The sequence below is a fragment of the Rhinoderma darwinii genome, chromosome 3 (genome assembly GCF_050947455.1).
Source record: "Rhinoderma darwinii isolate aRhiDar2 chromosome 3, aRhiDar2.hap1, whole genome shotgun sequence".
Classification (NCBI taxonomy): domain Eukaryota; kingdom Metazoa; phylum Chordata; class Amphibia; order Anura; family Rhinodermatidae; genus Rhinoderma; species Rhinoderma darwinii.
Window position 1 is genome coordinate 395,123,564 of NC_134689.1, and position 26,868 is coordinate 395,150,431.

The following is a 26,868-nucleotide window of genomic DNA, read 5'->3' on the forward strand; positions in this document are numbered from 1 at the left end:
GCCAATAGAAGTCTATGAGCCCGTTATTACCGGTCGTAATTTACGACCCGTAATAACGGGTGTTTTTACGGTCGTGTGCATGAGGCCTTAGGCTGAGAGTCTGCACTTTAAGCCCATATTGTTTATAAACTGTATATTCATTATGTTTTGGTAAACAGCTAAAATGCCAAAACTTGTGTCACGGAGGCTTTTGGGTTCATCTTCTGACTGGAGGCTTCAGGGTTTCCATGTGAGAATATCTTTGGCATGGTAGCTTTTCAGAGTTATCTTTTGAAGTCTTGAGTTTGGAGGGATTATTATCACAATGGTTCTTGTTTTGAGCCAAAAGTGGTACAACCACGGGCCGCTTGCTATTATAGGCTTCAAAATTGGACCATGTATGGCCAGCTGTCCACTAACCAGAAAAAATGTAGTACTCGGTAGGCCGTGATTCTTTTTGCCGAGATCCAGTCGCTAGGGAGTCTTTAGGACAATGCTCCCTGGGAAGAAACGAAAAAACATAAAACTGCAAGTCCTTTTCTACCAGTATACATACATTGGCCTGTTTTTCTAAGGCCAAGGGGCTCCAATTCCTTGATAGACTTTATTTCTGAAATTCATACCCTTGGGCCAGATTCACACAAACGAGTGCAAACTGCCGTTTTTCACTTCCCGTTTTCATGGATCCCCATAGACTTGAGTCTATTGAGGGATCTATGAAAACGGAAGAAAATAGTACCTGTTCTATCTTTCAACAGACCCTTCACACGGTCCGTTGAAACAACGGCCGTGTGAACGGCCCAATTGAAATACATGCGTCCGTGTGACAGTCGTTTTTTAACGGCCGTAACACGGACGTATTCTACGTTCGTGTGAATAAGCCTTTATTCTTAAAGAGGTTGGCCATACGAATTTAATCAAAGTCAGCCAAATGCACAGACGGCTGATGATGAATTTTAATTTTTGGGTAAAAATTGTACATAAACAATCTTTTTTAAGGACCTAGGAGCCCTAGCGGTACGGCAGCTCCCAGTGTACATCGGCGCAGGCAGCCATTGATGACTGATTGGAGGAGAGAGGCGGTTGCCTGAGACGACTGAAGGCAGGGGGGCTCGGCTGGCCCAGAGTATGTGACTGAGGCGGACAGAACAGTATGGTAGCCAGAGGTCATACACATCCACGGCTCGACAACTAAAAGTAGAATAAAGACGGTTCTGTGGTGGTATTACTGGAGGTGACCACAATCATAAAGTGACAATCATTTCCTCATCTGTTCTATGAATAGAACAATGTCTGATTTTTGTTGTTGAGGGCAGAAATGAAACATCTAAGCATCTAAGTTAAGAACAATGTTATAAGGTAATTATTTTATTGAATATAACTATAGCTGTGTCACGTAGCGGGTTAGTGGACCCACTAGGCCGTACCGCCGTAGCGGGGAGGCAGCTGGCCAAACATCAGGAAACCCCAGCAATAAAATGTCCCGCACAAGGGTACCTGGATAGTCCAGACAGTGGCCGCAGCTCTGGTACAGATAGAGAAGGACGCAGCAGGTAATGCCAAACGTGGTGGATGGCACAGGTGAGTAAACCCGACGGCCCGTTGCCATGGATGCTACAAGCTGTAGCAAACAATGGGTCCCAAAAGCTAAGGAGGTCCACTCAGGTTCTCAAATGTTGCTTTCTGTTACCTCAGCTGACTACTCTATATGGCCAAAAGTTTGTGGACACCTAATTATTGAATTCAGGTGTTTTAGTCACACCCACTGCAAACAGGAGCATAAAATCAAGCACACAGCCGTATAATTTCCATAGACAAACATTGCTAGCAATATGGGTCATACTGAAGAGCTCAGTGACTTTAAAAACAATTGAAATAGCGAAGTGGATGGGTGAAACATTCTAATATACACCGTTTCGATTCTTCCTCCCTGTACCAATGACAGGACTTGTGTGGAAGGGGGAAAGGCTCGGAGATGTAGGGCACTCTATCCCCAATTATTGTATATTGAGCAAAATGTTATTAAAGGAACACCCCAGGGAAAAATGTTATAGTGTGTTATACCTAGTGCAGAGCCTGAGGGGCGGGGCATGACTAATCTCTTGGGTGAATCCCTGTGTCATGCACCGCCCCCTCATGTCCTGAACTAGGTATAACATACACCTCTTGCACACGACCGAGTCCGGGTCGTGAAAAAATGGTCCGAGTGTCGGCTGCATTTCCCGATCTGACCGCGGTACAGGTGAATGGGACTCCTGGCATCATAGACATTTTATGATGCTAGGTATCATTTTGTTCAGTTCGGAACAACAGCTCTGTGGGGAGGCAGGGAATCCTAGCATCATAAAATGTCTATGGTGCCAGGAGTCCCATTCACCTGTACCGCGGTAGGGCCGGGAAATGGGACCAACACTCGGACCGTTTTTCATGGCCCAAACTCGGTCGTGTGCAAGAGGTGATAGTGTATTAGTATCACCTGGAATGTCCCTTTAAAATCAATAAACTCTGTTAATTTTTACATCCACTAGGAAGAGTCCTAGCGGACATGAAATACAAGGAAGGACTACTTCCTTAAAAGTAATTACTACAATCAGCCTTCATTGCCTAAAATAGCCCCCGGCTTCTGTTTAATGGATCTTAATAGCCCATACCAGAAGTCACACAGCAGATGTTCCAGCACAGTGTGATGACATTGCTGTCCATGTATTCACCACTGGCCCCTAGTGAATTTATAGCAGGACTAGAATCGAAAAGCAGCTCTAGGAGTTCTTCTGTAAAGGGTGTGTATATTTTTGCAGCCAAATTTTATATATCTCCAATAAATACAATAAAAAATAAAGCAACTTTGCAAATAGTCTTGATTAAAAATGGCCTACTGTTTTCTGAATACAGCTCCTATGCAGAACTATGTGTCTACATGGTTACAGACTACAAACAAACCCTGTGTAGTCTGATTCTGCAGTCATGTGAAACTTACTTCCAACTGCCCCCTGCCCTTCTGTCCATAGCTCAGCAAGAAGAGGCAAGCAGAGGTAGTGAAACAGCATCTGATTGCAGGATCAGACTACAGAGGGCTTATCTGTTGTCTGTATCCATAGAGACATAGGTGTGCATAAGAGCTGTATACATAAAACAATAGTACATTTGTATTCCAGACTATTTGCAAAGTGAGTTTATTTTTTATTTTAGATGCATTGGAACAATAAAATGAATGGATATAAAAGTTGACATGCCCTCTAAGCTCCCTACGGGATATTTCTTGGGTTATGTCACCTGTCACACCTGATTTTTCACAGCCATTCTTAACAATGGGTCAATGTATCACTGGAAATGTGCCCGTTATCCCAGTAAGCACATCTGTGATTTCCAGGTCCCTATTCTGAAGTGAAAGTGACCCCCCTGGCTTCTCATGAGCGACATTTCTGTCACTGGATCACTCAGCACATCACGTGGACAGGAGGCTCATTATATCTTGGACGTCACTGTCATTAGTCTTAAGTCGCGTCTCGTTATCTATAGGGAAATGGGGTGGTCAGACGCAGCGCGCTCACATCCTGCAATTGTTTAAGGAAAGGGCTGGGCTGTCTTCCTAAACCCAAACACAGAGACCCCCTAAATGGGTGCACGGATTGTGTGGAGCCCAGGGAAAATATCCAGGATGATAATAAAAACACAAAACAACACAGTACATAAATATGTGTGATGTCATCAGCGGAGAGGAGATAATCTGCCAGATACAGTCTGCTGAACTGGTGTATCTAAGCCTAGCATGTGTGATACTGTCTGCTGAACTGGTGTATTTAAGCCTATCATGTGTGAGACTGTGTGCAGAGCTGGTGTATCTAAGACTATTATGTGTGATACTGTCTGCTGAGCCACTGTATCTAAGCCTATAATGTGTGATACTGTCTGCTGAGCTGCTGTATCTAAGCCTATCATGTGTGATACTATCTGCTGATCTGGTTTATCTAAGCCTATTATGTGTGATACTGTCTGCTTTGCCAGTGTATCTAAGCCTATAATGTGTGATACTGCCTGCTGAGCCACTCTATCTAAGGGTATGTTCACACGGCAGCGTCCGTTACGTCTGAAATTACGGAGCTGTTTTCAGGAGAAAACAGCTCCTGAATTTCAGACGTAATGGCATGTGCAGGCGTTTTTCGCAGTGTCCATTACGGACGTAATTGGAGCTGTTTTTCAATGGAGTCAATGGAAAACGGCTCCAATTACGTCCCAAGAAGTGACATGCACTTCTTTGACGTGGGCGTCTTTTTTAAAAATGACCGTCGGCACAGAACATCGTAAAACCCATTCAAATGAATGGGCAGATGTTTGCCGGCGCATTGGAGCCGTATTTTCGGACGTAATTTGAGGTTAAAACGCCCGAATTACGTCCGTAAATAGGGTGTGTGAACCCAGCCTTAGACTATCATGTGTGACACCTTCTTCTGATCCACTGTATCTAAGCCTATCATGTGTGGTACCATATGCTGAGCTGGTGTATCTAAGCCTATTATGTGTGAAGACCAGGAAAAGTTTCCTTCATACCAGACGGTACAGTGTGATGAGGGAGAACATGGAGTCTGTAGCTCTGAGTAGATTTCTACACGTACAGTTGATTTACTGTATATGGAACGGGATAGTCTTGTACAGAGGTCAGAGATGCAAATGGAGGGAGTGGAAACTCTATTAGGAGAGGATATCCTGCCCTCAAAAACCTTACACAGTGAGGAATTCTAAGGAGAAGCCATGAGGAGCAGGGACAGCAGAGCTTGCACTCTAATGTACGGAGCAACATGGGCCACTACTGTGAGGGCACCTGGACTCACACATTTGTCCCACATATTGCAGGCAGTGTAAACACTTTCTCAGACCTCCACTCATGTCTATTTGACTTGCCATAAAAGTAAATAATGGGGAAAATCACTTTATTTCCATTGAATTCTTCCCTGGAAGCAAAATGTGAGATGACTATTAGATGCCAACATACAGAGATTCAGACATATACTATTATAAAAGGGTCCGGGTTCATGTATAATACAAACACGGATGGGAACGCTGCAGTGATGGGGCCCTGAGCCCATTATCTTATCTGTCAGGGAGCTGTGTGGGGACATCTGGACTAGTATCATAATAATCCAGCACATGTCAAGTTATCTTTTGGCCTGTGAATAAAGTTTACAATGTTTTCCCAGACCTGCTCTGTTCTGTGCTGTCACTTCAAAGGGATCAGCCCACAGAGCAACAGGAAAGACAAATCTACAGCCATTAATGACTGAAGTTATGACTGCCATAGACCGAAGTGCAGGGGCTGAGTGACAGGTCTCAGGACCCCTGGGCAAGGACTAGTGATGTCATCATGAAGGTGCAGTGACATCACTTAATGTAAAACACTCAGACCATTAGTCACCGAGTGTCAAAAGCTGGCAGAGGGGCAAGAATAAATGCACTACTCCACCAGCTAAACCAGATAACCGGTAAACAGGAAGAGAACAACAGGGTGTGTGTTATAGTGTAAACTATGACGGCGCTTTATTATGACTGGCGTTTCATATGCCAGTCGTAATATAAAGATAACTGGAGTAAGATGCGCCTCAAGTTAATTAATTACTCCCTAAGTGTCTAACCTGTATTTTAATGTGGTATTGTTCCAGGCTGTGAGCTCTACCGATTTCTACATTGCAATAGGAAATATCTAGGTACTGCCTTGCCAGGACCTTCCTCCACAATGACATCACCATAAAACTACAATTCCCTGAGCTCCATTGTGTGTTGGGGTTGCAATTCCTGTGTATTGCAGGCTCTTCTTCCCTCTGTACATCTTGTGTACATCTTATCTCACTGCCCTGAATAGGAAGTAGAGGGTTTGTGAGATAATGGGAGGGTACTCATAATGACTAACATTGACAAGAGGGGAGAGGGGAGGAGCGTAGAGAGCCATGGGAACATGCTGGTTTGTAATCTGAAAACGGGAGCGAGAGACAAGACTGCAGATCCATGGCATTGGCATAACATATTTAACATACATTTCCTGATCTTGCAAGACATCGACATGGACTTGACAAAAATTCTGAACTTTAGGTTTAGGGGTTTAGACAGGCCAATAGACATTTATACAACTTAATCAGAAAGACACAGATTCAGTAAGACACAGACTTGTACTGGAGGACTAAAGCCTGTTACGCTTTGTCTTTCCTGCGGGGGCAGTGTGAAATATAGATAAATTACAGTGGCTCAACCATGAGTACATTCCCTATTCTAAATATGAGTGACAACTTTCAAACTTATTTACATCCAAAAATATATAACTGTAAGCTAAAATTGAAGATTTTAAGATGGAAAAACTTTTTAAATGTACTTCAGATATGAATCCACAGGGAGAAGCATAATATACTAAAAAAGAAGTAAATCAGTTCCATCACCACTATGCGCAGGACAAGACCACCACGACTGGTAAATCACCGGCCGATCGGTATCTACATAAAGAAGCTGCTGCCAATTAAAGGTTTTCATCAGCAATAATAATTGGCGCTAAAAAACTATAAGTAACCGCAGTCAATGTTATAAAATAAACAAAAGATGACTGTCCTTATAAATCCCCCTGCCACTCCATTGCTGACGTCCCAGTGGTCCCAACCGCTCCTGCAGCGATGACGGCATGAACGTTATTCACGTGATTGCTGCAGCCAATCGAGGCCGTAATTGGCTGCAACAGTCACGTGAATGATGTACATGACGTCATCATTGCAAGATCGGCAGAGACCACCGAAACGTCGGCGGGAACCACCGAAACATCATCGCTGCAGGATCGGTCGGGAACGTCAGCGTTGGAGGGACAAGAGGATTTATAAGGTAAGTAATCTTTTTTTGTTTTGTAACATTTTTTTTTGTCTTGTCTGAAACTGATCAGCCCACAAGCCAACGGGCCTGGAATTCTATGCCAGATTAGTAGGAAACGAACTGACAGTACTCTACTTTTATTATTATTAGCATTAAAGTATTTGTACCTGAATCAAAAATTATCGCCTATCCTGTGGACAGAGGATAATTTTTGATTCTGGGAAAACCCCTTTAAACACTTCTTATTTTATCCATTGGACAGGACTAAAGAAATGCCAAGACGGATCATAACCTTCTGTTTTTACTGTTTTATTTTAGGATGCCGACGTTGTGTCACGAAAACGTCCACACTCTGGGTGGATTATTCTTTAGAGCATCTCAAATTATTTAGGGAAGCCTGTTTATCCGGCGGTTGTGACCCTTTCATCTGCTCTTTATTCTACAAGTGTAAAATGATCTTTGAGAGGAGGAATGTAAAACCTGATGATCCGGGGCAGCTGACGGTGTACATAAGTATCAGGGGGAGCATGTACGGGGGAGGGACAGTGACGGGATCAAGAGAACAAAGTGATGGATAAAGAGGTTGTAAATAAATATGTATCTGAGGTTTTCTGGTGAAGCCTGAGAAGGAGAAGACACTTAATCATCTTGTAAATGGATTTCTTATACAAGATGCTCCTCATATATTCGACACAATTTGTCATCATAAGAGGCCACTTAGGCTGGGCCTAGACGGTTAAGCTTTTTTACTTAAATATGCATAAAAACCGCTCCAAGAGCCAACAAGACAAAAACAGCACCATACATCAGAAACTCACAGATGGATTATAGGGTGGGCAAAAGGGGAAATTGCCTAGGGTCCTCCAGCATGTAGGGGCCTCTACCACCCAGCTCCATCTAGGCTATGGGAGAGGACAATAAGGCGCTGCCAGATACCTCTTAGCTTCTGGTTAAACAAAGGAACAGGAATGTAAGAATCCAACTTGTTGAACCTTGTTTTTCTCAACAGCAGACAGGGGGACAGTGTGGCTTCCCTCATACACATTATATGCAATGGCGGATCATCATTGGGCGTTTTGGGTGGCCGTCCGTGGCCCGAGGGGCCCATGGCCACCCCAAGTACAATGCGTTTTGCCGTGATTTTGACGCGAATCATGGCCAAAACCGTGACAAAACGGCATTGTGTATGTCCTGTAAAGGACCTGCAGACATAAAGGTCACATGAGCTTATGTCTGCAGTTCTTGTTACTGATTAGAGACCTGCTGGTCACATGACCGCAGGTCCTAGAAGAGCAGCAAGAGAGAAGACCATGAGGTAAGGTGAAGTGCAAGGTAAGTATAAGGGGATCATGGATTTGTTTAAGGAGTCTGTGTTTAGGGGGTCTGTATTTAGGGGGTCTGCATTTAAGTGGTCTGGTCTGAGGTCTGTATTTAGGTGGTCGGGTCTGTATTAGTTTAAGGGGTCTGTATTAGTTTAAGGGCTCTGGGGGTCTGTATTTAGGAGGTCTGGGGTATGTATTTAGGGGGTCTGTATTAGTTTAGTGGTCTGGTCTGGGGTCTGTATTTAGGAGGTCTTGGGTCTGTATTAGTTTAAGGGGTCTATATTTAGGGGGTCTGTATTAGTTTAAGGGGTCTGGGGTCTGTATTTAGGGGGTCTGTCTGGGGTCTGTTAGTTTAAGGGGTCTGCATTAAGAGGGCCTGGGGTTCTGTATTAGTTTAAGGGGTCTGTATTTAGGGGGTCTGGTCTGGGGTCTATTCGTTTAAGGTGTCTGTATTTAGGGGGTCTACGGTTCTGTATTAGTTTAAGGGGCCTGTATTATTTAGGAGGTATGTATTTACGGGGTCTGTATTACTTTAGTGGGTCTGGTCTGGGGTCTGTATTCAATGGGTCTGGTCTGGGGTCTGTATTTAGGAGGTCTGGGGTCTGTATTAGTTTAAGGGGTCTGTATTTAGGGGGTCTGTATTAGTTTAAGTGGTCTGGGGTCTGTATTTAGGGGTCTGGTCTGGGGTCTGTTAGTTTAAGGGGTCTGTATTTAGAGGGTCTGGGGTTCTGTATTAGTTTAGTGGGTCTGGTCTGGGGTCTGTAATCAATGGGTCTGGTCTGGGGTCTGTATTTAGGAGGTCTGGGGTTTGTATTAGTTTAAGGGGTCTGTATTTAGGGGGTCTGTATTAGTTTAAGTGGTCTGGGGTCTGTATTTAGGGGGTCTGGTCTGGGGTCTGTTAGTTTAAGGGGTCTGTATTTAGAGGGTCTGGGGTTCTGTATTAGTTAAGGGGTCTGGGGTCTGTATTTAGGGGGGCTGGGGTTCTGTATTAGTTTAAGGAGTCTGTATTATTTAGGGGGTATGTATTTACGGGGTCTTTATTAGTTTAGTGGGTCTGGTCTGGGGTCTGTATTTAGGAGGTCTAAGGTCTGTATTAGTTTAAGGGGTCTCTATTTAGGAGGACTCTATTTGTTTAAGGGGTCTTGGGCCTGTATTTAGGGGTCTGTTAGTTTAAGGGGTCTGTATTTAGGGGATCTGGGGTTCTGTATTAGTTTAAGGGTTCTGGGGTCTGTATCTAGGGGGTCTGGTCTGAAGTATGTATTTAGGGGGTCTGGTCTTGGGTCTGTATTTAGGGGTCTGGGGGTCTGTATTTAGGAGGTCTAGGGTCTGTATATTTGGGGGTCTGGTCTGGGGTCTGTATTTAGGGGTCTGGTCTGTGGTCTGTATATTTAGGGGGCCTGGTCTGTATTTAGGGGCCTGGTCTGTATTTAGGAGGTCTGGGGTCTGTATATTTAGGGGGTCTGGTCTGGGGTCTGTATATTTAGGGGGTCTGGTCTGAGCTCTGTAGTAGTTTATGGGGTCTGTATTTAGGGGGTCTGGTCTGGGGTCTGTATTAGTTTAGGTGGTCTGCTCAGGGGTATGTATTAGTTTAGGGGGTCTGGTCTGGGGTATGTATTAGTTTAGGGAGTCAGGTCTGGGGTCATTAGTTTAGCGGCTCAGGTCTGGGGTCTGTATTAGTTTATGGGGTCTATATTTAGGGGGCCTGGTCTGGGGTCTGTATTAGTTTAGGGCGTCAAGTCTGGGGTCCGGTCCAAGGTCTGTATTTAGGGTGCTTGTTCTGGAGTCTGTATTTTTTTTAGGGTGCTTGTCCTGGGGTCTGTATTTGCTTAAGGGGGTCTGGTCTGGGGACGGCATCAGTTTAGAAGGTCTGAGGTCTGTATGCATTCTAAATTATTAGTCTGAGTAAAAGGGGTTGTCCGGGCACATTGATAGGTCATCAGTATGAAACCGGTCCATGCCCAAACAACCCCTTTAATGCATGGGTCTGGGCCTTGGAGTATGAATTTTTGTGTTTCTATAGAGACTGGAAATGGCTGCAGAAGCGAGGAGCAAAGATGTCTCATCAGGAGAAGTTGCCATACTGGTCTGTGTCAGATGGAGAAGAAAAGAGCGACTCCCATTAGGGAAGACGTCACTTGTGAGTCACTGGATCTGCAGAGGATCTGTCCCATCTCCTTACATGTCTGTTGTAGGAAACCCTAGTATTCCACATAAAGTCTTTGTGTATCCAGGACTAATAGACAAATTGTGTTACCAGTCCCATTGTCAGGAGGAAGTGTCCCTACACAGTGTTTTACTGTCAGTGATGGTTGGAAACTGTCAGTATTTAGGGACACAACCCTTTGTCAATGCTCGCACAAAAACGTGGTGTTTACTATAAACACGTTTGTAGAACAGCCCAGGGCCTATGGGGTCCCCTGACAATCACACCTTTGGAGTTGGACCCCTTGTGCGACATTAAGAGCCTTCACTCTTCTCGAAAGGCTTTCCACAAGATTTTGGAGTGTGTCTGTGGGAATTTGTGCATATTTATCAAGAAAAGCATTTGTGAGGTCAGACACTGATGTTGGGGGAGAAGGTCTACCTCGCAATCACTATTCCAATTCATCCAAAAGGTGTTGGATGGGGTTGAGGTCAGGGTTCTGTGCTGCCACTTGAGTTCCTCCACACCAAACTCCTCACACCATGTTTTTATGGAGCTCACTGTGCATACTGGGGCACAGTCATGATGGAACAGGAAAGGGCCGAACCCCAAATTATTATCACAAAGTTTGAAGCTACAATTGTGTAAAATGTATTTGTAGCATTAACATTACCTTGTACTGGAAATAAGGATCCAAACCCTGAAAACAGCTCCAGACCATTATCCCTCCTTCATTATGTTACAGTAGTCACTATGCATTCCGGTAAGTAGCGTTCTCCTGGCATCCGCCAAACCCTGATTCCTCCTTCAGACTGCCAGATAGTGAGACGAGATTCATCCTTCCAGAGAACACGATGCTCCAGAGTCCAGTGACGACGTGCTTTACACCACTCCAGCAGACGCTCGGCATTTTGCATGGTGATCTAAAGCTTGTGTGCAGCGACCATGGAAACCCATTTTATGAAGCTCCGGACTTACCGTTCTAGTAGTAATGTCACTTCCAGAGGCAGTGTGGATCTCTGTAGTAAGTGATGTGACATAGGAAAAGCCATTTCCACGCTGTAATGTCAGGATAGGGAGACAAACAGGTGATCCCTAATCTACCCGCCACTCAGTCCCTGCCTACTTGCACAGCCCGTCCTAGGCGACGGCGTACAACTGGGCGACGGTCCCTATGCTCAATAAGTGCACGACAGACAAACAAGACAAGGGAACACAAAATCAAAGGAATGTGGGGCAGATGCCCACAGCAACACCGTGAGCAACAGAGTAGTGGACGAGCCGAGTCAAACCAGGAGTGTACGTGGTAACAAATGCAGAGCTGGAGAATATGAAGCAGAGGTCAATAGTAACAGCAGGAACAGCAGAGCCAGGAAACAGGAGAATCACAGGCAGAGGACAAACAGCAAATGAAGGTATAAGTGGACCAAGGGCGGGAGCTAGAACCGTCTGGCCAGGCTGTGATAGGTTCTCCTACTCCTCAGCCTACCAGCCTAAGTGGTAGCAGATCGAGTCACTCTAGCAGACCTAGGAACAGATGTAGGCTGATTAACCACAGGCGTCGACACAGAAGCTGTGTCAGGCAAATCCTTCACACACGCCTTGTACGTCAGCATTCGCCGGTCACGCTCTGTGTGTGTTTGCATGGTCTACTGCTTTGTGGCTTAGCTTTTGTTATTCCTAAACACTTCACCATAATAGCGCTTAAGGTATGTTACACATTGCGGATACGCTACGCAAAGGCACACAGCGTATCTGCCCTGGTCCCTGCAGGGAATTCCGGCAGAGAACCGCACCATATGGTCGTGCAGTTTTTGGCCAAAATGTCTGCTGCGGAAAACAGCACGTATAAAAAAAAATATTTATACTCTGACGTCCAGCAGCCCGGGCTCCTGGGATGATGTGTTATCCCATGTGACCGCTGCAGTCTGTGATTTGCTGCAGCGTCCACATGGGATGAAACATTATACCGTGTTGCCGGGCTGGACGCAGGAGGACAGATATCTGGGTAAGGGTAACCTTTTTTTTTTGCGTGGGGAATCGCAGCTTTTCCGACGCAAAAGTCGCAACATCTGCTATTTGTTGCGGGTTTCACCTCCCCATTGAAATAAGTGGAGAAAACCTGCAACAGAAAACCAGCGATTACGCAGTGAATTTCTGAACTATTTTTCGGCAGATTTCTTACGCAGCGTGTGGATGAGATTTGTTCAAATCTCATTCGCACTGCCGGTACTGTAATACGCTGCGGATTTTCCGCAATTAAATATATTGCGAAAATTCGCAGTATTTACGCTACGAGGGAACCCGGCCTTAAAGGTGACCAGGGCAGATCTTGCATATCAGAAATTTCATTAACTAACTTGTGAAAAAGGTGGCATCTTAAGACAGTTCCACATGTAAAGTTACTGACTTTTTCATGTATAACATGCAACATACACTGAAATAAGAAAGCTATACAGAACCCCCACCACTGTACAATCCAAAAATAATGCACTGTATAGTTACAGTGCCACACAATGCCTAAAAACACCGCCATACAGTGCTCAAATAATACCCACATACAGTGACCTAATAACAGCTCCACATAAAGTAATCTAATAACAGTGCTATATAATGTATAAATGTCTATAGTGATCACAAGTATCTGATGTGAGGCCTCTGTGGCGCCCCCTTCAGCCGAAGCGGCTGATACTGAACTCTACAGAACTCGTCATTGCTCTTTCTAAATTTTAGTTTTCCGTAGCATTTGTCCACAATGGCCAAGATGACATTATACGTGGTATATATATCTTCACAGTGAATTCCCATCTGTGCCCGTCAGCTGCTCCTCGCTCCCCTCATTCTTAGATAGTAACAATCAATATAAGTGAAGCCGCCCCAACCCCTCCATGACAGCAGCTGGAGAACGGCTTCACTTTCAACTGTAAAAAGGATTTACAAAGTTGGCACAAGATGAGTGGTCATGAAAATTCTTGTGCCATGAATTTAATGTATGGAAGATCTATGCATTTATATAACCTAATAGCCCGTAGACTTGTGCATAGTTATGACTTATAAGGTCAGAATCTCTATGAGTCGATTGAGGTGCAATATGACTGGCAATTTTGTGGGCAGCGTGGCTGGCATGTATAGCGACAAAGTATCTGCCACTTATGGGGCAATGTGGCATACACTTCTATAAGAGTTTGTGACTGGCGTTTACAGAGAAAACATCACTGGAAGTTATTGGGCAATGTGCCTGTAACGGGGGGGCCCTATTGTTCAAGCGGGTTAAAGAGAATCCATGAGCGGTGAAACTTTCTGGTTCCTCTATTTGTGCATAAATGTTGCGGACAAGGGTGGTGTTAAAAATCGAACTTTTACTGAAGATTGACTTCTGATAGAAAGGGAAAAGTTTACAATGTTTCACATGTAATTAACAGTTTCTGTCACCGATTAACTACATACAGCGGTTAGAGGAAATGACTACCCCTTTTACGATGCTTGCATACACAGCAGGCGACTTTCATCCCGGTTGGCAAATCTGTTCTTCAGGCCCATTCAGCAATTTGCGCCCCGCTTGGCAACTCACCACCGCACACCTTTATCTCTGCTAATCCAACTGGCCGTCATCTGTGCCAATTCCACCCATTCCACCAGGAAGCAACATACCCACTCTAAATTTCTGTGTCACGCTCTGGAGCACGGTTGGGAAGTCTCTCCCTGTTCACAGGATAACGCCCAATCCTTGGTACCAAATACCCCACCTATTTATATTCTTTTGAGGTCCCAAACACCAAACGTATGACGCATGTCCATACACCTGTGCGTCACTAAGGCCTTCCTGCTATGGCTCTTCAGACCTCCAACAATATGGCGCCTGGGAATGACACTCCCGAACTCATAATGCCCATTATACAAGGAGGTCACATTTCTCATCAAGAATGCTGTGCGAGAGGAAGTCATCACCACACATCACACCAACACACACAAATATACAAATATAATTTGGACAAAGGTTTCAGCCTCCCCTAGATGCTAAGCAGTGTCATGTGGCTGGCACTGCTACGGGGGGCTTGTGGCCTCCCATTACACCTTGGCCGCTTAACCCCTTAGATGCTGCGGTCAATAGTGATTGCGGCATCTAAGACATCAAAACAAAAAGAGGGGATTCCCATTGGTCTCCAATTGCAGATTAGTCAAATGCATTACATATTAAAAGTAAAATCATTAGTAAAAGTCCCCTCTAGTGGTACGAAATAAAAACGATAAACAAAGTATAATAAAGTTGTTTGAAAAAAAGGCACAAATAAAATAAGAAAAACTATTTTTTCCCATAAAAATAGCATTTATTGAATAAAAGTGATCAAGCATAAAAACGACTATACATATTTGGTATCCCCTTAAGTGTAATTACCCGCAGAACAAAGTCAACACATTGGGAAAGATTTAATACCAAAAATGCGCCAACTTCAAATGGGAAATGTAACAAATAAGATTTAGCTCACATTATACAGCGGTTTTCCGCCTTCATTCTGTGGGATTGTAGTTTACAAGTAAGTATCAGTAAAGATTCGAGCTAATAGCACATCTCGATGTGTCAGCAAGATCAGCTTGGGTGTATTCAACCTCAAACCTCTATTAAACATAATTTTCTATGTAGTTGCCATTTTACCAGTCATATGTAATTTACAGGAAGATGAGAAACATATATAATGTAAAACTTAGAGGAAGCCTGTTTGGTCATGCCTCGTAAGTCTTAAAGGAAAGTGTTGATAAAAAATAAAAAACGTACAACTTTCCATAGTACAATAATTGGGTAACTTAGTCAATACTTTTCTTATCCATTCATGCCCAAGCTAAATCCAGAATTCTGCTGGACTTTAGTTACCAGAGTGAGAGCAGTGCATTATGGGAGCTGAGATGACAGTGACACAGTAAGTGCTCAGCTATTAGGTCACATGTCTGACAGCGAGTTGGAGTTAAACAGTTGTCTGTTTCCATGGGCAACCATTAGAATTTTGAAAGTAGCTGTATGTATATATACTAGTCCTTCTCAATGAATTAGAATATCATCAAAAAGTAAATGTATTTAAGTAATTCAATGAAAAAAGTGAAACTCATATTATATAGATTCATTACACATAGAGTGATCTATTTCCAGCATTTTTTTCTTTTAATGTTGATGAATATGGTAACGGTTACAAAAACCCAAAATTTAGTGTCTTAGAAAATTTGAATATTCTATAAGCCCAATTTCAAAAATGATTTTTAATACCGAAAAGTTGGCCTACTGAAAAGCATGTACAGTATCTGCCCTCAATACTTGGTCAGGGCTACTTTTGCATGAATTACTGCATCAATGCGGCGTGGCATGGAGGCGATCAGCCTGTGGCACTGCTGAGGTGTTAATGCAGCGTGGCATGGAGGTGATCAGCCTGTGGCACTGCTGAGGTGTTATCAATGCGGCGCGGCATGGAAGCGATCAGCCTGTGGCACTGCTGAGGTGTTATCAATTCAGCGTGGCATGGAGGCGATCAGCCTGTGGCACTGCTGAGGTGTTATCAATGCGGCGTGGCATGGGGGTGATCAGCCTGTGGCACTGCTGAGGTGTTATCAATGCGGCATGGCATGGAGGTGATCAGCCTGTGGCACTGCTGAGGTGTTATCAATGCGGCTTGGCATGGAGGTGATCAGCCTGTGGCGCTGCTGAGGTGTTATCAATGCGGCGCGGCATGGAGGCGATCAGCCTGTGGCGCTGCTGAGATGTTATGGAAGTCCAGGTTGCTTTGATAGCGGCCTTTAGCTCGTCTGCATTGTTGGGTCTGGTGTCTCATCTTCCTCTTGACAATACCTTATAGATTCTCTATGGGGTTTAGGTCAGGCGAGTTTGCTGGCCAATGAAGCGCAGTGATACTGTGGTTATTAAACCAGTTATTGGTACTTTTGGCAGTGTGGGCAGGTGCCAAGTCCTGCTGGAAAATGAAATCCGCATCTCCATAAAGCTTGTCAGCGGAGGGAAGCAAGAAGTGCCGGGAAATGTCCTGCTAGACGCTGCGCTGACTCTGGACCTGATATAACACAGTGGACCAACACTTTTGCTCAGTGTCCAAAGTCCTGTTTTCAGATGAAAGTAAAATTTGCATTTCATTTGGTGATCCAGGTCCCAGACTCTGGAGGAAGAGTGGAGAGGCATCAATCCAAGTGGCTAGCAGTCCAGTGTGAAGTTTCCACAGTCAGTGATGGTTTGGAGAGCAGTGTCATCTGCTGGTGCTCGTCCACTGTGTTATATCAAGTCCAGAGTCAGCGCAGCGTCTAGCAGGACATTTCCCGGCACTTCTTGCTTCCTTCTGCTGACAAGCTTTATGGAGATGCTGATTTCATTTTCCAGCAGGACTTGGCACCTGCCCACACTGCCAAAAGTACCAATACCTAGTGTAATAACCACAATATCACTGAGCTTGATTGGCCAGCAAACTCGCCTGACCTAAACCCCATAGAGAATCTATAGGGTATTGTCAAGAGGAAGATGAGAGACACCAGAACCAACAATGCAGACGAGCTGAAGGCCGACATCAAAGCAACCTGGGCTTCCATAACATCTCAGCAGTGCCGCAGGCTGATCGCCTCCATCCACTGGCGTAGCTATAGGGGTCGCAGCGGTCGCAATTGCGACCGGGCCCCGAAGCCAGGGGGGCCCACGGCCCCCCGCACCACATCAATAAAAAGTTACTATAGTAACTCGGGCCGCGGGCCCCTGTTACTATAGTAACATACTTTACTTACCTTCCTGGTTCCGGATCGCAGCGGAGGTCCTGACGTCAAGCGCTGTGCGCAGCGCATGACGTCACCACGCTATGCGCCGCGCACAGCATCGAGACGACAGAACTCCCGCCGCAGCCGAAGAGGAAGGTAAGATAGCCCTGACTGGCGGGGTCCGACTCCCGGGACCCGCCAATCAGCTGTTTTGAAGGGGCCGCAGCACTCGTACGAGAGCTGCTCCCCTTCATTCCTGTCACTTCATTCCGGTCACACTGTGAATCCGTGTCGGCGATTCACAGTGTGAGCGAGTAGTGAAATGAAGGGGAAGCAGCTCTCGTACGAGTGCTGCGGCCCCTCCAAAACAGCTGATTTGCGGGTCCCGGGAGACGGACCCCGACACATCAGCTATTGATGGCCTATCCTGTGGATAGGCCATCAATGTTTAGGGACTGCACAACCCCTAAGCCTACGATGTAGCAGGCTTAGGGGGCCCATGAGACAGGATCACAGATTGTGTGATCCTGTCTGCTGGGCCCTGTATCTAAGCCAATCACATGGTAGGCTTAGATACATGGCCCATGCGTGATCCTGTCTGCTGGGCCCTGTATCTAAGCCAATCACATGGTAGGCTTAGATACATGGCCCATACGTGATCCTGTCTGCTGGGCCCTGTATCTAAGCCAATCACATGGTAGGCTTAGATACATGGCCCATGTGTGATCCTGTCTGATGGGCCCTGTATATAAGCCAATCACATGGTAGGCTTAGATACATGGCCCATGTGTGATCCTGTCTGCTGGGCCCTGTATCTAAGCCTACCACACTGTAGGTTTAGATACAGGGCCCCAGCACACAGTAATCTTATACTGTATAAGATTACTGTCTGCTGGACCCTGTATTTAAGCCTACGTTGTGGTAGGCTTAGATACAGGGTCCCACAGACAGTATCACACATGGGCCCTGTATCTAAGCCTAACACATGTGTTACTAATCGTTTTTCTTGTGTGTTTTCTTACAGGTTCGGTCGTTGGACTACATCGGATTCCAGGACTACTTCAGACTACGGCTTTTTTTTTTATTATCAATAAAATGGTTAATGAGGGCTGTGTGGGTTTTTTTTTTATTTCAATAAAATATTTTTTCTATGTCTTTGTGTTTTTTTTTAAACTATATTACTACCGCCTTAGTAATGGCCGCCAGCTGATTGACAGCGTCCATTGCTAAGGCGGGGCTTAGTGTTAGCCGGTGCAGAGGCGAACACTAACCCCCATTATTACCCCGGTACCCACCGCCACCAGGGGTACTGGGAAGAGCCGGGTACGATCCAGTACTTGACCATCTGTAGTGATGGTCGGCTACTGGGGTGGTGGCAGGCTGGTATTATCAGGAGGGGAAAGGCCAAAAACAGTGGCCCTTCCTACCCTGGTAATGCTAGGCTGCTGCTGTTGCTTTATTGTATCTGGCTGGTTATGAAAAATGGGGGGGACCCCACGTCATTTAAAAAAAAAAAAATAATAATTGGAAAGAACGATGTGGGGTCCCCCCCATTTTTCATAACCAGCCAGATACAATAAAGCAGGAGCAGCCTAGCATCATCAGGGTAGGAAGGACCACTGTTTTTGGCCTTTCCCCTCCTGATAATACCAGCCTGCCACCACCCCAGTGGCCGACCATCACTACAGATGGTCAGGTACTGGATCGTACCCGGCTCTTCCCAGTACTCCTGGTGGCGGTGGGTACCAGGGTAATAATGGAGGTTAGTGTAGCCTCTGCACCGGCTAACATTAAGCCCCGCCTTAGTAATGGAGGTTGTCAATCAGCCAGCGGCCATTACTAAGGCGGTGATAATAAAGTTTAAAAAGATACAAGCACATAGAAAAAATATTTTATTGAAATAGAAAAACACAACCCTCATTAACCATTTTATTGAGAATAAAAAAAACGCCGTCATTGAAGTCCTCGAATCCGAAGTCCAACAACCGAACCTGTAAAAAAACCACAAACACACAAAAATAATCAGCAAGCAAAATTATTATTCTTACCTTTCCTGGGTCCAGCGCTGGAGACGCAATGTCAGCGAGCTGGGCCCTGTATCTAATCCAATCATGTGTGATACGGTCTGCTAAGCTGTGTATCTAATCCAATCATGTGTGATACTGTCTGCTGAGCTGTGTATCTAATCCAATCATGTGTGATACTGTGCTGGGCCACTGTATCTAATCGTATCTTGTGTGATACTGTCTGCTGGGCCCTATATCTAATCCGATCATGTGTGATACTGTCTGCTGAGCCACTGTATCTAATCCTATCATGTGTGATACTGCCTTCTGAGCCACTGTATCTAATCCTATCATGTGTGGTACTGTCTGCTGAGCCACTGTATCTAATCCTCTCATGTGTGGTACTGTCTGCTGAGTCCACTGTATCTAATCCTATCATGTGTGATACTGTCTGCTGAGCCGCTGTATCTAATCCTATCATGTGTGATACTGTCTGCTGAGTCATTGTATCTAATCCTATCATGTGTGGTACTGTCTGCTGAGCCACTGTATCTAATCCTATCATGTGTGATACTGTCTGCTCAGCCACTGTATCTAATCCTATCATGTGTGATACTGTCTGCTGATCCGCTGTATCTAATCCTATCATGTGTGATACTGTCTGCTGGGCCACTGTATCTAATCATATCATGTGTGATACTGTCTGCTCAGCCACTGTATCTAATCCTATCATGTGTGATACTGTCTGCTCAGCCACTGTATCTAAGCCTATCATGTGTGATACTGTCTGCTGAGCCACTGTATCTAAGCCTATCATGTGTGATACTGTCTGCTCAGCCACTGTATCTAAGCCTATCATGTGTGATACTGTCTGCTCAGCCACTGTATCTAATCCTATCCATAGTTTATAGGGTCGTAGTGCTATAGATATGCTATGCTGTCTCCTATACACACTTTTTTTTTGGGCGGACACATATGTATTGGGGCTATTTCCCTGACATTTTAAGCCCTGAGGGTATGTTCACACGGCAGCGTCCGTTACGGCTGAAATTACGGTGCTGTTTACAGGAGAAAACAGCACCGTAATTTCAGCCGTAATGGCATGTGCAGGCGTCTTTCGCTGCGTCCATTACGGACGTAAATGGAGCTGTTTTTCTATGGAGTCCATGGAAAACGGCTCCATTTACGTCTGAAGAAGTGACCGGCACTTCTTTGACGTGGGCATCTTTTTTACGCGCCGCCTTTTGACAGCGGCGCGTAAAAAAAAATGACCGTCGGCACAGAACATCGTAAGACCCATTCAAATGAATGGGCAGATGTTTGCCAACGCCTTTGAGCCGCATTTTCGGACGTAATTCAATGCTAAAACGCCCAAATTCCGTCCGTAAATAGGGTGTGTGAACCCAGCCTTAGTGACGCCCCGGCTGCTAGTGCTGCATTGTTGGGTCACTTAGGAGACCCAGCGATGCAGCTGAAAGCTGCGGACCGTCGGCCATGAGAAGTTTGCGGGGGGGGGGGGGCCCAATAAGAATTTTTGCATCGGGGCCCATGAGCCTTTAGCTACGCCCCTGCCTCCATCCCACGCCACATTGATAACAACACAGCAGTGCTACAGGCTGATCGCTTCCATGCCACGCTGCATTGATAACACCTCAGCAGTGCCACAGGCTGATTGCCCCCATGCCACGCAGCATTGATAACACCTCAGCAGTGCCACCGGCTAATCGCCCCCATGCCACGCCGCATTGATAACGCCTCAGCAGTGCCACAGGCTGATCGCCCCCATGCCACGCCGCATTGATAACGCCTCAGCAGTGCCACAGGCTGATCACCTCCATGCCACGCCGCATTGATGCAGTAATTCATGCAAAAGGAGCCCCAAACAAATATTGAGGGCAGATACTGTACATACTTTCCACTTTTTTAATTGAATTACTGAAATAAATAAACTTTTTGATGATATTCTAATTCATTGAGAAGGACTAGTGTATGTGTATATATATATATATATATATATATATATATATATATATATATATATATCTAGAAAGAAAAAATAGAGAAAAAGCAGCACCGTTCCTTCAGTATAGGGTGCAAAAGTTCCTGTTCAGACACACGACCAGTGTCCCAAATAACGAGCACACTCCAAGATACAAGACAGCACTCCAAATGTAGTGAAAAATAGGATCACTGTAATCACCCCTTGCGACGTTTCAGCCCTACTCCATGGGGCCTTTGTGAAGAGATATATATATAAAAATTTGTGTAAAAAAGCACAGTATTTGTGAAGTTACTTTTTATGTAGATTTATAAACAGTCTGAGCCATTCAGGAGAGCTGAGAGATGTCACATGACACAGTTTGTTGGCTTAGATAAGGAAGGTATAATTGTCAACAGTCCTGATCTTCATGGGGCTGCCTCTGCACTCGATCGCAAAGGGGCGGTATTTATGCTTATTTGGGGGTGTTCCTATATGGAATGGGTGTGGCTTAAAATGTTCTGTAATTTGGGATTCAAATGTTGGTAAGTATGCGGGAAGGTGGAACTTATTTCTTCTGTCAGATGTTATAGTGTAAATGGGAAATTATTTGGTGAGACGTTGACTTTAAATGTCACTGGTCTGCTTGACTCATGGGGACTCTGGAGTTGATATTTATAAGGACACTCCATCTAGTACTTATAAGGGTCGAATCTTATACAGACAGTGGTTGAAACTTATGGGTATGGTGTGATTAGCACATATGAGCTCATTGCTGACTCTGCTGTGATGGACTGAGGGTCTGGTTGGCATATTAAAACCTTCATACCCCCTGCAGTGCTGCTCATTACCATAAATACCCTATGCACATATCAACTTTTCTTATATTAAACAGACTGTTTAGATATTTATGTGTTAAAGAGGCTCTGTCACCAGATTTTGCAACCCCTATCTGCTATTGCAGCAGATCGGCGCTGCAATGTAGATTACAGTAACGTTTTTATTTTTAAAAAACGAGCATTTTTGGCCAAGTTATGACCATTTTTGTATTTATGCAAATGAGGCTTGCTAAAGTCCAACTGGGCGTGTTTAAAGTAAAAGTACAAGTGGGCGTGTATTATGTGCGTACATCGGGGCGTTTTTACTTCTTTTACTAGCTGGGCGTTCTGACGAGAAGTATCATCCACTTCTCTTCAGAACGCCCAGCTTCTGGCAGTGCAGACACAGCCGTGTTCTCGAGAGATCACGCTGTGACGTCACTCACTTCCTGCCCCAGGTCCTGCATCGTGTCGGACGAGCGAGGACACATCGGCACCAGAGGCTACAGTTGATTCTGCAGCAGCATCGGCGTTTGCAGGTAAGTCGATGTAGCTACTTACCTGCAAATGCTGATGCTGCTGCAGAATCAAATGTAGCCTCTGGTTCCGATGTGGCCGACACGATGCAGGACCTGGGGCAGGAAGTGAGTGACGTCACAGCGTGATCTCTCGAGAACACGCTGTGTGTCTGCACTGCCAGAAGCTGGGTGTTAACGAACAGAAGTGGATGATGCTGACTCGTCAGCATCATACACTCCCATTCCTAACGCCCAGCTAGTAAAAGAAGTAAAAACGCCCCGATGTAACACACATAATACACGCCCAGTTGTACTTTTACTGTAAACACGCCCAGTTGTACTTTTGCAAGCCTCATTTGCATAAATACAAAAATGGTCATAACTTGGCCAAAAATGCTCGTTTTTTAAAAATAAAAACGTTACTGTAATCTACATTGCAGCGCCTATCTGCTGCAATAGCAGATAGGGGTTGCAAAATCTGGTGACAGAGCCTCTTTAATAATCATTAAACTACAGCATAAATGGTAAATCAGGGCTGGCATCAGAACCTAGACATGTGTCAGGGCCCACTGGGCTTGCAGGGCCCATGCTGATCTGTGGGGCCGATCTTAGAATAGATGGCGCCCCATGCAAAATTATCTTTTGGCGCCCCACCCCATCATAAAAAAAAAGCTCCATAACGAGGTATAATGCTCCCCACAGTATAATATCCTATATAGTGCCCGCACACAGTATAATGCCTCTTTAGTGCCCCCATACAGTATAATAATAATATTTAATAATATAATATATTATAACCCCTTCAAGGACACAGTATTTTGTCCTCTAATTGTGCCCACACAGTATTATTCCCCCTAAGTGCCACACATAGCATATTGCCCCCTGTAGTACGCCTACACAGTATAATGTCCGCTTAGTGGCCCCCACACAGCATAATTCCCCCTCCCCTGATTGCCACACACAGTCCCCCTTTGTAGATAGTGCCCTCCCTGTAGATTCTGCCATACAGCCTCCCTGTAGACAGTGCCATAATCCCCCACCTCCATCATATAGACAGTGCCATACAGTTCCCCACCTCCCCCTTGTAGACAGTGCCCCCAAGCGCATAGGCCGGCGTGACCCTGTAACCTACTACGGAGTTTCCCAACCTTTTCGGACTCGAGGCACCACTGGAAAAATAAAAGTTCCTCATGGCACCCCTACCAAATTTTTTTTGAGAAAGACAGAAAACGGCTAAAAACAAGCACTACACTCTTAGGGTATGTTCACACGATGAGAGGCTTTTACGTCTGAAAAGACAGACTGTTTTCAGGAGAAAACAGCTGCGTCGTTTCAGACGTAAATGCTGCTCCTCGTATTATGCGAGGCGTCTTTGACGCCTGTAATCTTGAGCTGCTCTTCATTGACTTCAATGAAGAACGGCTCAAATTACGTTGCAAAGAAGTGTCCTGCACTTCTTTGCCGAGGCAGTCAATTTACGCGTCGTAGTTTGACAGCTGTCAAACGACGACGCGTAAATGACAGGTCGTCTGCACAGTACGTCGGCAAACCCATTCAAATGAATGGGCAGATGTTTCCCGACGTATTGTAGCCCTATTTTCAGACGTAAAACGAGGCATAATAAGCCTCGTTTATGCCTGAAAATAGGTCGTGTGAACCAAGTCTTAGGGTATGTTCACACAGCACTTTTCGTAAGGCAAAACAAATCTGCCTCAAAATTCCTTCAGGGGATTCCACTCCAGGAGAAGCCCCTGACGTCTCTGTCGATTTATAGACAGTGAGTTGGCAATGCTGTGGACGGTGATTTCGCTTCAGGAGTTGCCCCTTATGTCACTGTCCATATATGGACAAAGAAATGAAGCACTCCGCCCAGGAGCGGAATCCCCACATGGGGATTCTGCCCCTTCAAGGAGCTACAGTGGTGCTAGTAGATAGCAGAGCAGGAAGATACCTCCCTGTTCTGCTATAGTGGCATCGCTACCGCTGTAGCAGCAGCGCCACCGGCCATGGGGGGCCCGTCCTGATGCCCGGTGTCGCCGCTAGCAACGGCTTTGGCTGCTACAGCGGTAGCGACGCCACTGAGTGAAGACGCGCCGGGGCAGAAAGGCAGATGCTGAGTCGCCGGGCACGGGCGGTTCTGAAACGAGCAGGAGAAGGGAGCCGGCGCAGCGCCCCTTTCCACCTACTGGAGTGATGCGCCCTGTGCAATGGCACAGGACGCACACACCTAAGGCTGGCACTGGTTACACATGCTCTACACTTGTGAAGTAAAGGGTGGGGTAGAAAGGATGTCCACTGTGACTCTGTTGTCCAAGGGCTTACATAAACCTGGAGCTAACCCTGATTAAAATAAAGCTATAGCAAGATTCAATGGCAGCAGGTAGCTTGTTGATGGTTTCCATGAATAAACATAGAAAAATGCTAAAACATGAACAATGCTAACTAAATATAGAGCTTAAAGTGTAACTAAACTTTTGACGTGTCATACTGATCGGTGGTGGTCCGAGCACTGAGACCCCACTGATCGGTAAAACGAAGCAGCAGAAGCGATCGGGTGAGTTTTATGAATGGAAAGCCGAGCGAGCGGTGTAGGGACTCATAGACATTCTATTCAGCCCGTACACCAATTGCTCGGCTCTCTGAGGAAAGACAATCAGAGAAGACGTGTCACAGCGCTTCTGCCACTTCGTTTTAGCGATCAGTGGAGGTCTCACTGCTCAGAACCCCACCGATCAAGACTTCTGACATGTCCCTATGAAATGTCAAAAGTTTTTTATAAATTTAGTTACCCTTTAATTTTCTGGGGCTAAACAATAAAGTGCGTTGATGTGATGACAATATGTGTCAAGTGAATGAAGCTGAGCTGTAATTCTGGAAGAAACCAGACAATTATTTGTAGTCTCATACAACCCATTTTAGTAGTTCAAGGGGTTATCCATGATTAGATAAAAGGATCTGCTGATTGCAGCCACTAATTAGCCCCTTAGTGGGGTTACCTAAAAAATCATATAGAAGACAACTAAAGGGTTTATTAGGATTTTTTAAATAAAGAAAACATCAAACGAAAAATATTTCCAAGAATAAAATCCACAAAGATGGCGGAGTCCCAGATTTTGTAATGTAGATGTGGTTGTTATCCTGCGGCTTTCAGTCTACCTCTTGTTTCCATGTCCTCACAGCTCTCAGAAATCCTGTTATGTGAGACAGTAAATGTCATTCTCAGATGTGCAAATCTGCTCAATTTTTTCAGTGGCAATAACCACACAACCTAAAATGGGGAACAGAGCCGATACCTTCGATGGTTTACTGATTTATAGATGTCTAACACAACATACATGGGTTTACACACTACATTTCTGTAGTATACACCCCAAGAACATTTGTCCCCTGGATCTTTATCTAGAGGGGTCACTCTGCTGACAAACCACCTACTCAGGGTGTACAAAAAAAACCTGCTAAATCTGTAAACATCCACGTTCATGCAGTTATGTCCCAGGCTGCTAGCTATTGATTTATATTGAAACCCAAGTAGGAGGAGAAGTTAGCTACTTGCAGTCACATTTATGCCACTACTTAAGTACAAGTCCCACAATATTTGCCTATTCAATATTTTATGGAAAAAATAGGGTAACTTCATAGGCTGTAAATTAGGCTGGAAACTCTGCTCTGTCTGAAACATTCCTGTTGGACAAATAAAAAGTTGGTCATGATATCAGATAATGTTTCATACTCTATAAGCATAGATTCAGTAGAGACTGTCCTTGCCTATTAGGAGGGATAGATGTGTGAAGGTTCTCTCCCTGTGACTGACTGCCAGGGAGAGCTGAGAGGCAAGCCTCTGGGTGACCACGGGACAGAAAAACAGCTCCATGAGAGCTAATATGGTTGGCAATGGTCGCGTCAGAAGCTGAGGACAGAAATCTAAACCACAAACAACTTACTCGTGGTGTACATTCCATGACACAATCTTTATAAAGGGAATGTATGGTGTGGACAAGCAAGTCTCATGTCTTTACAGTCAATCTTGCGGATCTTACACGACAAGCCCATTTGGGTCTGGGGATTCTGCTGGCCCGAGAAGTTTGGCACAAGGTGGTTCACTAGGGGTTAATTATCTGGATAAATGTAGTTGGAGACAGGGACAAACACAGAAGCAAGCCTTAACCTGTTGCAACACAAATTTATAGGGAGGAATTTATTAAGACTGACGTTTCATACGCCAGTCTTAATGGAATGAAACGTTGTAGTACACTCCAACCCATTTATTAAGAGGCAAAAAGCCTCCTAATAAATGTGTCTCATCTCTCGGCCAGGCTGCGCGTCACAGTTGTGGCAAGTCGAGTGATGTATGTGTATGCAAATTACAGTTACCTATACATCTGTTCCCCATTCATAACCCACACCTTTCTCTCAAGAAGACTCGACACCGAGGGTTTGGATAAAGTGGCCACAGCAGCCATTTTACTAAGAAATAAATGTAAAAGTTAGTTAACTCAATTAACCATAAATAAATAATATCCATATTATTT